The sequence below is a fragment of the Takifugu flavidus genome, chromosome 2 (genome assembly GCF_003711565.1).
Source record: "Takifugu flavidus isolate HTHZ2018 chromosome 2, ASM371156v2, whole genome shotgun sequence".
Taxonomy (NCBI): Eukaryota; Metazoa; Chordata; class Actinopteri; order Tetraodontiformes; family Tetraodontidae; genus Takifugu; species Takifugu flavidus.
The window spans coordinates 14,306,903-14,318,800 of NC_079521.1; the positions used below are offsets into that span (position 1 = coordinate 14,306,903).

Genomic DNA, 11,898 nt, shown 5'->3' on the forward strand with positions numbered 1-11,898 from the left:
GACTCGCGCGGCCCATTCGCACGGTAATGATTAGTGTCGGCGGTGATGAATCATTGGCAGAGTACGGAGAAAATCAAATGTTATACTCTAAGCACGATGGCTCAGCCTGTGGCAAATGGAGCTCCCGGCTCCCGTCTCACCGTCCATGACATCATCTCTGCTCTATATCCGTTTCCTTCTATAGGACTTGGTCTGACAAGAGTCCAATGATTTCAGCCAACATAACAGGCGTCCAACCCAAGAGTAGAGTCCAAAATACACAAATAGAAAACTATAGTACACAATAAAGGACACACACTGATGAGCGTGTTTATTACTGAAGTCATCAGTCAACTTGTCTCGAAATGAACGTTGGTGATCACCTCAACAGGGAAGAAATTCCAGACATTACAAAAGTCAGCTTTTGAGTGGTCGACCATTTTTCCATGGTTCTTTGTTAAAATATCACGGTGCCACTTGGCTTCAGACTGCAGAGAGCTTTTTATTTTTCTCCTCTCCTTCCGTGGCGTTCTGAGAATGAAAGCTGGAATAACCACGGAAGAGCTTTTTATTTTTCTCCTCTCCTTCCGTGGCGTTCTGAGAATGAAAGCTGGAATAACCACGGAAGAGCTCGGCCGACCGCTTCTGAGGTTGTCGGAGGCAAAGACCATAAAAGATGCGGGTCGGTTTCAACAATTCCTTTGAATAAATTAACCATCTCTCGTCCCACGTGGAGGTCATAATAATAATAATAAACCAAAATCACCCTCAGGTTTTAAAAACTTACATAATAAGACGGCTGTGCTCGCTGACAGGAATGTGCACGGACCGCTTGCTTTCTTCTTCCTTTGTGCAGTTGCCAATTGCGACCGCATTAAACTGGGCAATAACATTTTATTGTTTTATTATTTATAACCTTTAATAAATGTTATAAGGTTACAATTTAAACAATATTTGACAAAGAACGGGGAAAAAAAATTGTTAGTATTTTGCACATTTTAAACCCCTGATTAGTCATTATTTGTGCAAAGTTTAACTGCTTTAAGGAAAAATAATCATCAGTTGCTTTCACCCCCCCCCCCCCCACACACACACACACACACACACACACACACACACACAATGCAACATTATTAGTTGTGTTATGTGCTAATTCACAAGCTTTTATTTGGATTGCACCAAAGCTTGACGCTCCCTGTGATGTCTGCACTGTAATAAATGTAGATCAAGTTTCCAGCAGTTGAACCCATGAAAAGCAGCATTTCAAAGGGCACCGTGGGTGTCTGTCATTCAGGCGGGAGTTAGCCATCAGTGGGGATGTGGCTTTGGAGTAATCGGCCAGGATTAGAATTTGCTAATTGAACTGGCTCGCATGTCGTCTTTACAATGTAATTCGGGTCAGATTGCACCCCGCCTCCTCTCTGGGCTCCAGGGCATCCGCGGTTAATCGATGCCCCGACCTCGGAGAAATGAGGCCGTCCTCACAGCAGTTGGTTTTCCCCAGTTTATGTAGTCTGAAGGAATGTGAAGGATGCTGGAAGTTTGACTTTAGATGGATTTCAACACTAGAATTACGGATCTTTGAGTGTTTGTGATAGTTTGATACATTTCTATCTCTTCGCTGGCCAGTCTGTCTCTTGAGTATTGTCAGAACATTACTGGAGATGTTAGTGACGAGTCGACATCTTTGCCTTTACCGTTGCTAAAAAGGAACCGACGGCTCACGTTCAAAATCATCCCCGATATTTCATGGCAGAAGGCAGAAAAATGACCCCTCCCCGGGCAAGGTGACACCATGACTTGTCACCTCCCTTGATAGCTGCGGATGGGGTGGGGGCAAAACAAGTCTTTTAGTCACAGCCAAGGTTTTGATGTCCTGAGCCAAACACCCCTGCTTACTAAAGATAGAAGGCTCTTATCAATTAGTGGCTGAAGACACCCCACTCCGAGCACCTTGGTCAGATAATTTGCCCTTGTGCCGGGCTATTGGATTCCCACCTCCCTATTTGTCTCCCCTGCACCGTCCTTCACAGTCTGGCTCAGCATCACTGGGCTGTCTTTCTGCAACCTCCATCTCAGAGAAGATGCATGTTTAAAAGGGCGGTTTTATGAAAAGGCAAGAGTTGATATTGTACTTAGCTCAGCATGTAGAACGCTCTTGTAATATGAAAGAGATATGAGTATCAGCACTTGTTTTCCACATTTTACGAGTCTTGAAAACTCGCCGGTCTGATAGAAGCATGAAAGGGATGAAAAACTGACTTATGTAATGTCTAAATGTTTCAGAAGATACAATAGATTCATTTTTTAACAAAGATCCATCTATCGGAGAATTCTCTGCTGAGTTTGAATAACAGATCCTCGGAGAATGAAGTTTTCATGTTCCTCGCCGCTTTGATAAACATCAGCCTGCACCGTCGGCAGCCCGGCTGGGCCGAGGCGGGGTTTCGTCCAAAACATATCCTTTATTAAGGGAATGAATTCAATCCTCTGCCTTGAAAGATTTATAGATTCATGCAAGTTTTACACCACTGGGAGCGCTAATGGCTTTTAGTGCTAGGGCCCCAAGGAGTCATTGTGCATGAAAACCAGAAAACGCCGAGCAGCACTTAAGCGTACCGCAATGTCAGGTTTCTGTCGGAAAAAAAAGATGGAGCTGGCCCAGAATGCCGGTTTGAAGCACTGAGTTTTGGAATGAGAGCAGACATCCCGAACACTCCGGTTCAAGCTGCTTGTTATCTCTCCATTTGTATGACAAGGGGCTTTATTTATGTTGAAAACACACACGCCCCTGAAATATTCACCCATGTGAAAACGTGGGTGAACATTTTTAAGACCAAAGCCTAACATGTGACTTCAGTCCTCTTCCACACTTTCACGGTGTTCCGGCAGTCCCGAGTTCAGTGCCGGAATTGCATAAATCCATCACATTTAGAATAAAATCGTGCTGTTCATTACTTGGTTAACAGGTGATGTGTGAAACATACAGGACTCGTCAGAGGAGAAGCGAGATGAGAAGGCACTAATAGCCTTTAGGAAGATGCGAGTCGGACATGCTCGACTGGATCTGGGAGCAGCCAATAAATCAAGCAGCATCTCCTGCCACAAACCTGTCAACCTATTAGAGATAGACAACTCTGAAGACGGGGTGTGTGTGTGTGTGTGTGTGTGTGTGTGTGTGTGTGACTGGGGAAGTTGAGAGAAAACATCAGATAGCATGATGATGTTGCAAAGGTTGTAAACACACGACAAGTGGGAAATAGAGGAAGGAACAAACAGGGATCTCTTTTAGGCACGAGTGCTGATGGAAGTCTTCTCCAGGAAGTGTAGACGTGGACTAAAAGGGCCACAGCTCAGGATCAATAATTCATGATATTGCAATGGCACAAAAATAACACTTTGAAAGAGCACTGACATTTGTCCCAACGTCACTGAGTAGCAGCGTTCTCCTGCATGACTGCTGCGCGGCACGCTCTTTGACGATAGCCACTAAATGTAAACACAAGTCAGGATAATATGTTTAGCTAGTGATCCTGATATATCTCTGCGATCCATCCGTCTGACGGACAAACATGTCCAAATTTCATCACACGCGTTTCGGGCGGCGCGACCAAAAGTAAGTTCCTCTCCACTCGCAGCAGAATGAAACGATGAACCCGCGGCTCCGCTCGGTCCTGGAGGACTGGCTGGACTTCAAAGGAAAGAGGCTATCGGGCTGCCAACAGAGGTTGAAGTCTTTGCCACGTGCACCCCAAGGTTTTTTTTTTCCCCTCCAAAAGGTACAAACTAACCTTCACTAATCTGAGGCGTCGACACGAGTTGGTCTGACTTTAAAGCACCTTGAAAATGTTTCCCCCCGCACAAACCTGTCCATTCAAAGCTAACCCCACTAAATGTAAGACTTTCCTCATTTGGACTATACAACGATTGCCTTATGTCATCAAATAGTAAAAAACTTTGGAATCAAAACTGCTTCCAATATTTTGACATAACATTTAGTAGGTCATTAATAACGTGTATGTTGTTGCTGTGTTTTTGACTTTGTTGATTGTCAGAAAAGAGGATGGGCTAAATAAAGAAGGGGGAGGAGCTAATGGAGAAGAGTGAACTGCTGAGGAGAAAACAAGAGGAGCTGGAACTGAAAATGAAAGTAGGAATTGGTTTAAAAATGCTGTAAGGAAACATGAAAAGAGCTTGAGAAAACAGGAAGTGATGAGGATTCAAAAAGATGAGAAGACGGTGGGAAAAAAATGGAAATCAGAAATGAAGGAGAAAGAAAACCTGAGAACAGGAGACAGGAAACAGGAAACAGAGAGGGAGCAAGAAGATTCCTGTTTCATGTTAGCTCAAAGGAATTATCTGACATTTGAATATCAAATGAAAGATTCATAATCATGACTTTTTTCAAAATCCTAAATCAAGCAAACCAAAACAATCCACAGAAGATTTCAGCAGACATTTTAGACACACATCCTATAAAAGATTCACAATCAATGAGTCAGTGGGGGGTTTCCCAGCGAACAACCTTTTTAAGAGTGTAATTCAATTTGCTTTATTGTGTCTCAAATGTGAAATTCTAATTATGAAATTTCATTCAGTCAGAACCATTGAAACAGCAACCCAGCTATCAAATTATTTGAAGTGATCTTTTTTTTAAGCCAGGCTCCATCAGCAGGCTTTATTTTCAAGAAACCAATTAACTTCCTTCATTTCCAGTGTGCTTTGATTAGCAATCTGCTCCGATTTATAGTGAAAGCTCAACCAGTGTTAATAAGCTGACATAGCATTCCCATAAAATACGCTCAGTGGCACAGGTGGAAGACTCGAGGAGCTGTTTTTCCACATTTTTCCCCGGAACAATGCTCGACTGATTGGTTGGAAAACTGCTCGTCGTTGCGGTTCCTCTGAATTGAGCTAGATTAATCAGTCGATTCTCTCTGGATTGCAGGCCTCGGAGCAGATATAAAACAGCGGTACGTACAACAAACAATGGCCTCAGAAGTACGTAAGGGTGCTACCAAACGGCTACCAGAAGCCTCCCCCGTTGGCTGTGCTAGTTTTTAGCTCTTTCCAAGAGTGTGGCCGACCAGCCATAAATTATAAAAAAATGTGACACAGCGGCGTAATAAAGCCTCCGCAGTGAAAACTAAACTAGTGATGAGGCCTTTCATGGACTGTATCTATGCTGGGATTAGGGGACGCCTTTAGAATCAAGCCAACACGTCAACGTTTGAGGTTGTTCATAAAGTAACCTTCACACAAGAATCATTAGAATGGATCAAAGATAAACTCTGAGCTTAACTTATTGATAAGAGTTTTCATTGTTTCAGTGATAAAATGTTCAACTATTTGATTGATGTAAAACAAATCTAACTTTTTCAGGGTTACACAACCTCTGCGGAGTTGCACAGGAGCAGAGTGTGGGTATTTAGATGTAGCCGACGTGTTGAGGGCATTAGGAAGCCCTTGAGGGCGTAGCACCTGAGCTGCAGGACCAGCTGGCGAGGAGGAACATCTTCCGTTTCAACCCTGGCGTGTGCTCCACATTGGGAACGGGAGGTTCGAGCTGTGAAAACAGCACTAAGGGTAATCCCTCGGGAACAAATGTGTCATGGGAGCGCCGGAACATGTTATTGGGAAATCTAGCCAACGCTAAGACGAAGACACACAACCACAAACGATCTTCTTTCACGCCGAATGGCGCCGCTACAGGTGCATCGATGAGGCGCCGTTATTTGATGAGTGAAATTGGGTGCACGAGTAAATTGGGTGCACGAGTATTACAGCTGAACGAATGGCGGTGGTGTGCAAGACGGAGCATTCTCCGTTGATTTCGTTTCATAACAAACAAACTAATCTAGAGGACTTACTATAAAAGAAGGTGTGCATCATGGGTAATTTAACCTTTAAAGCCTGCAATTTTTCCAGACCTTATCAACACAGAACATTATAGGACCTTTCGATTCATCAGCTTGTCCGCTCACGGGACTCCAAACATGACCGATTCACCACAGATTAACTCATTTGGTTCTTCTGTCCGACTCGTTTGATGAAGTAGATGCAGTAGATTTTCGGCATTAAGCAACAGCTTAAAATAAACCACGTTGTTGTTTCACCTTTACTTTAAGCACACGTCAGTAAAAAGTCAAATTCTTCAGGTTCTACGGGTAAACTGGAGGAACTTATCGTTGGGTTTGATCAGGAAGTCCACGGTTTGCTCTCCAAATGATGAGCAAAAAGCTAAACGGCTGAAAGTTCAGGCTGGAAATTCTCACATCTTCTATTCAAATAGCAAAGCAGCGAAACTATTAAAAACAAGAAAGGACAGAGCACAAACGCAAACGGACCTGGGACCCTGGGAATGAGGAAGCTCTCACTTGACACCAGATTCCACATATTCCTGCAGTCGCTGTGATCCCTGCTTTGTTTTGTGCCCAAGATTCCAGGGATATTCAATGATTAATTAATGGATCTTGCCACTCTAACCCTGAACAGCAACTCCTCCTCAGATGGATGAGTGGTTGAGGGGTTTGGCTCGTGTTCTCTCCCTGGACAACGTGCTTTTCTACTCACTTAGAATCCTGCATTTCCAGGGATAATCAGAAAAGCCGGGCTGCCCTGGGAGGTTTGACATTAACTGGAGTTTTACTGTGGTTTCCGAGCAATCAAATCCCAAACTGTGCCGCGTTTATCCCCCATTTACCATGAATGCACCACAGTAACAGCCACGCCGCCTTCTTCCATCTGTTCCAGACTAAAGAGGCCATATGTGTGCTCCACACGCACCTCGCTGCAAAAAGCACATGTATTCACCTGCATGAACTTAAGTCTTATTGGACATTTTTAATTAAAGAATGCCCATTTGTCCCATCTTAAATCCGGGTCTTTCAACCAACACATGCATTAACTTGTGTGTTTCCATCCTTTTTCTAACTGTACCACATGATCCCTTTCTTAACAACCAGGACCTATTAGCATCGCAACAGCTGCAATGCAATTAATCGCCCGAGGAAAAAAAACAAACAGTAGGTTTCCAAAATTGAAATAAAAGAAGCAAATTGGAAGTCTGCTACTGTTGGTTTTCATTATTTTATTTTATTTTTTTCTTTTCTAGTTGAGCCCAGTGATCCATCTGTGCAGCAAGGTCCCGGCAGTAACGTGCCAAAGTCCTGACAGTGTTGTGCCAATAATCATGTCGGCCTCACTGACAGGATTATTGGCACAAGATTGGCGGAATATCGACGACACTTCCCGCTATATTCTGTGCAGCGTCCGTGATGTAGCCGTGTTCAGCACTGACCTGCGCTCACGCTTCTCCAAATTGGAATCACAAAACAGAGGACAAAAAAATTCCTCCTTTTTTTTTTTTTTTTTTTTTACAAAAACAGTTTCTGAAAGAATGTATAAAGCGTGATTAAACTTTTCTTTTTTCCTGTTGCGCCTGTGTTGTGGGGACCGCTTTGAAGCGTCTCCATCTGGCTGAAGGCCACCGTCACTCCTTTCCTGTGATGCAGGTGATGGAATCCAACTAACAACCTTTAACAAGCTGTCCCTGCTGTTGGTGGGTGGCTCGTTCTGCACGTGCTGGAGTGTGCTGTGGGCTCTGCATCCGCCCGCCTTGACCCGCTTTGACCCGGCAGGACCGCTGCACATCCACACACGGGGCGGATCAAACGCGTCCAGCTTTGCCTTCAGCAGTTCAGATGCTGCAGACAAATATTCATGCAGCTGCCTGATGTTTCCTCCCCTGCGGTGATTGGTAGTCACTAACAAAGCCCACAATATTTGCCATTAACAAATGTAATATCCGGGAAAGTTCAATTCTCCCACGCTAAGGCTGTTTAAAGGATGGAATTTTAATTTGAAAGCACAAAAATCAGAAAGTAGAAGGAGGAGATTAAGGTTTATGGTTTCTTGTTCATGTTCCTTCATTCTCAGCTAATTAATGAATTATTTTATTAAAAGTCATTTCACTTTTAATTTATTGTTTATTTAACCTTCAGCTGTTGAACTTTAAATGTTGTTTAACTGGTTTGCAACAGCACTGCGATGGCGTCATATCGATAAGGAATTTTCAAAAAGCCGATGTCATTAATTTTGCTTCCCATAAATAATTACTGTATATTTTAATTTAAATATGCACCAGACTGATTAGTGGCTGTTTCGGTTTCCATTTTCCATTAGAATAATTGCTGGATCGGAAAGTTTCCGGGGGATCTGGGTGTCATTTTTTATGGTTGTTTGACCTTATTTTCCAAGATTCATTAGAGCGTGGCAAAAACAAGACAGGGGTCTTCATGCGTGCCAACGACGCAGCCGTAATGCATTATTATCGGAGGGAAAAAAGGCATTTCAACAACATCAGAAAGAGGGAATGTTCTGGTTTCACACACAAACACGTCGTGTCAGCATCCTGCATTGGCACGTTGGCGGCCGGTAATTTCATGTATCTACATGCATGTTGGGTTGGTCAAACAGTACAGTACATCAGCACAAGATGCTACATGGCTCATTAGTATCATGCACAGCATATGTTTATTTGATATTCTTCTTCTGATTTGAGTAAAACACTAATTGACTCAAGATGCCACAATTCCACTCTCTGGTGAGGAGCAGTACTGCAAGTTATTTTGGGAGCAGAAGATGGGGCACGCTAGCTAACATATTAGCTGCCTTAGTGGGAAGTTTAAGCTCCAAAGCCCCAAGTTGGAATAAAAGACCTACATAAAGTTATGTACACACTTTGACATGTGGATTGCGCTACTAGGACATCTGCGATACTCAGCCATCATTAAATCTAAATTTGACGGACTGGCTCGCAAAAAAACTGCAGACTGATGAATATCGTTGTGACTGCATCTTGAGAACTTTTTAGTTTTATGCTGATATTTGGACTGCACATCTGCTTGATGGTTTGAATAAATAAATAATAATAGCTGGATGTCAACTGCTATTTTTTGGCACATACAGGACTCTGGAGACGCCGACAATCATAAGCCGGATTACAGCTAACTCAGTAGCATGTTAGCGGCCATCGAAAACACCACTCAATCCGGTAGCATCACAGCGGGTGAGGCTGCTGACGCTACTCTTCCGATGCTCTGAGGGGGCATATTTGTGTTGCCAATTGCCAAAAGTACAACAGTTGCATCCAAAAACAATAACAGATTAAGTCCTAATCAGGAGTTTCACACAGGCTGGGAGTTGATTTCACAGTGGAAAGTGTCCAGAGAAGCTTGTTACCAGAGCGCTGACTCCATGTGCAGCGTCTCTGCATACTGATGCATGTATGCCGCCGCTCTTCCAGCTTTGTGCCACATCAGCCGTCGAGAGGAGCTTTGATGCTCCTGTTGTAAAAGCAGTAGTGTCTCAGGACCCCCTTTGATTGTGTTAAACGCGCTACGTGTTCTCTATTAAACATCTGTTAGCGACTTTAGTCTGAGGGATGAAAGTTTGGGGGGGGGGGGGGGGGTTGTTGCTGGCCTGTGGTCTCTGTTCCTCCTCCTAACATTTCCTTCAAGTAGAACAGAGACCTCCTCTGCTGTGGATGTGGATCTCCCATCAGCATTTGCTTTACATCACTTTAAATGCCCCCCCCCCTTTATATGTACGTTTCATATACTTTCTGAATGTAATTTATTAGTCCTTTGCTGAATTCCATTAATACCCTCCAACTAGAATCCGATTCATGTGGAAATCCTGACATTTCTGCTCTACTGGCATTTTGTTCGATATCAGATTGAATTGCAGACATTCAAAAGGGAGGTTTGGGGGTCTGGGGATATCCCGTCTTTGTAGCTGTGTTAATATGCTCTTTCTAAATTTAACTTAACTGTGTCTGTGTTATTTTCTCCTGAAATAATGCCACACAAATCACTTTCCAAGGCATTTTTTGATTTGTAAGGTATTTACAGGGCTATAGTGTGAAAAAATTTATAAAAGGAAATCTGCAGCGATAAAGAAGCGCAGGTTTTATTGATGGCCAGAACTGCTCATTGTATTATTCAGATTGTGATCAGAGTTGTCAAATTTAATTATTTTTCATAATAAATCACTGCACTTTAAGTGCAAGACACTTGAACAGCACATTCAAGGAAACACATCATTTCATTACAGTTATTTCTAATTTTTATTACTGACGAGTGTCTAACAGAATAAACTTGATTCTAGCAGTTGACCTATGCAGGTGTCGTGTTTTTAAGGGCAAGGATAGTTAAGATGCCATCTTCCACCAGACTGTTTCCCTCTTTGAAGCAAGAATGTGTGATTCTAAACATTTCTTGATGTTCACTAACAAACATGAGAGTCCATCTCACCGTGCCGACACCAGGGCTCCCACATCTCCGAGTCTCCAGCTCAAACCACAACATGTATGTACTAAATGTATAGATAGATACACTTCATTAAGGTCATCTGGTGACCCCCCCTTTGAAAGGTGCCAGTCGTTCCAGAGTTGTGACATGCAGCATGTAGCACTTTCCTGAGTTCTTCAGATGCAAGATGGACTTAAAACGTCCCAATTCTTAAAACAGTTTGGAGAGCGTTCTCGAGCCGTCAGGAACATTTTAGTGGCGCTGCTCCATCTTTTATGCCACTTGCAGCTGCTGAAGGCTTCCTGTATGGTCATTTGACCATTTACAAGCTTTAAACAGAGCCAGCATCACTTCAGCAGCAGCAGCCAAATTCACGACATTAACCCAATTAATGTCCCCATCATCAGCGTGTCCGTGATCACATGACCAAGACAATTCCTAAAACGTGACCTGACAGCTTAAAGTCAAAGAAAACGAAAGAAAGAAAATGCGTATATTCGTATTTGTTCCACAGATCATAATAACGCTTTGCATCATTGAATGGTGCACAGGAGCTGCTGCAGACCAGCCAAGCTCACTTTAAAAACACCAGGCAGTCGCAGCCATGAGATGGTTCGCCGCTGTAATACCAACCACACAGCCAGTTTCACACATTTTCAATTCTTTTCACTGATTATTCCCATATAACAATTCAATTAAATAGGATCTAAAATGCTCCCCTGTCTGACTCCAAAGGAGTAGATACACAGTTGCACACCAATAAGATAAATAACCACCGGAAGTGCAGTCAAACAGCCAAAACAGCCAACAGTTTACCTTCCAAAAAGCCTCCCTTGCACACATGCACATGCAGCGTTAATCTGTCAAACACTAAAGTGTGTTAAACACGCTTTAACACACAGCCATGATGAGTTTTTAGCATGAGCCGCCACACACAGCGCTTCACTAATAGAAATGGTCCTACCTGTGGTGGATCCTCTAATTCAAGGACGAGTCAGAAGTGGCTGAGATCCACCGGTGACCAGGCCAGGTCGCACATCCACGAGGCCGGACCGCCGCTTGGAGCATATGCAACAGTTCATCAAGTGTCTTTGGTTAAAGTCTTTATTTTGGGGCGCTGGTGTCGCTGTTTATTGCGCAGTAAGCAGCACCTGGTCCATTGACGCACCTGGCTCCCACCGAGACCTGCGTATTTGGCGCCACGTCCATTCCGGTCAATTTTGCTGGGATTTCCGAGATTTAGTGATCGTCCCGAGCTTAACAGTCGTCCTCAGGAGGCAGGAGCCGCGTTTCTATCTCCGGATCCTTCTTCAGATGCATTCAGGATATGTGTGGCCAAAGAGGTCCAACTCGACGCAGGAGAGGAGCCCTTCAGGCCAACCTTGGTGGAACTTGTTGCGCAGCTGACGTTGACCAATAGCATTATATTCAATTCAGTCGCTTTTCTCTTTTCTCTTTTTTTTTTTTTTTTTTTTTTACAAATTGTACAATATAAGCGGAGGGACACATTCGTAATTTTAAAACCTAACTTTTATCAACCCACCCAGAGTAATCAGGCCAACATGTGTCAAAAGACCCCAAAACATCCATATAACATATCATGTAG

At 43.4% G+C, this 11,898-nt stretch overlaps 1 long non-coding RNA gene across 2 annotated transcripts in view; it reads right to left on the bottom strand.

The window, feature by feature from the left end:
* Positions 1–11,679, bottom strand: part of LOC130515849 (uncharacterized) — a 31,097-nt gene extending 19,418 nt beyond the window's left edge. For both annotated transcript variants that reach the window (XR_008947279.1, XR_008947280.1), the window contains exon 1: positions 11,257–11,679. This is a non-coding gene — a long non-coding RNA (uncharacterized LOC130515849). The remainder of the gene's footprint in view (positions 1–11,256) is intronic.
* Positions 11,680–11,898: the final 219 nt, after the last annotated feature.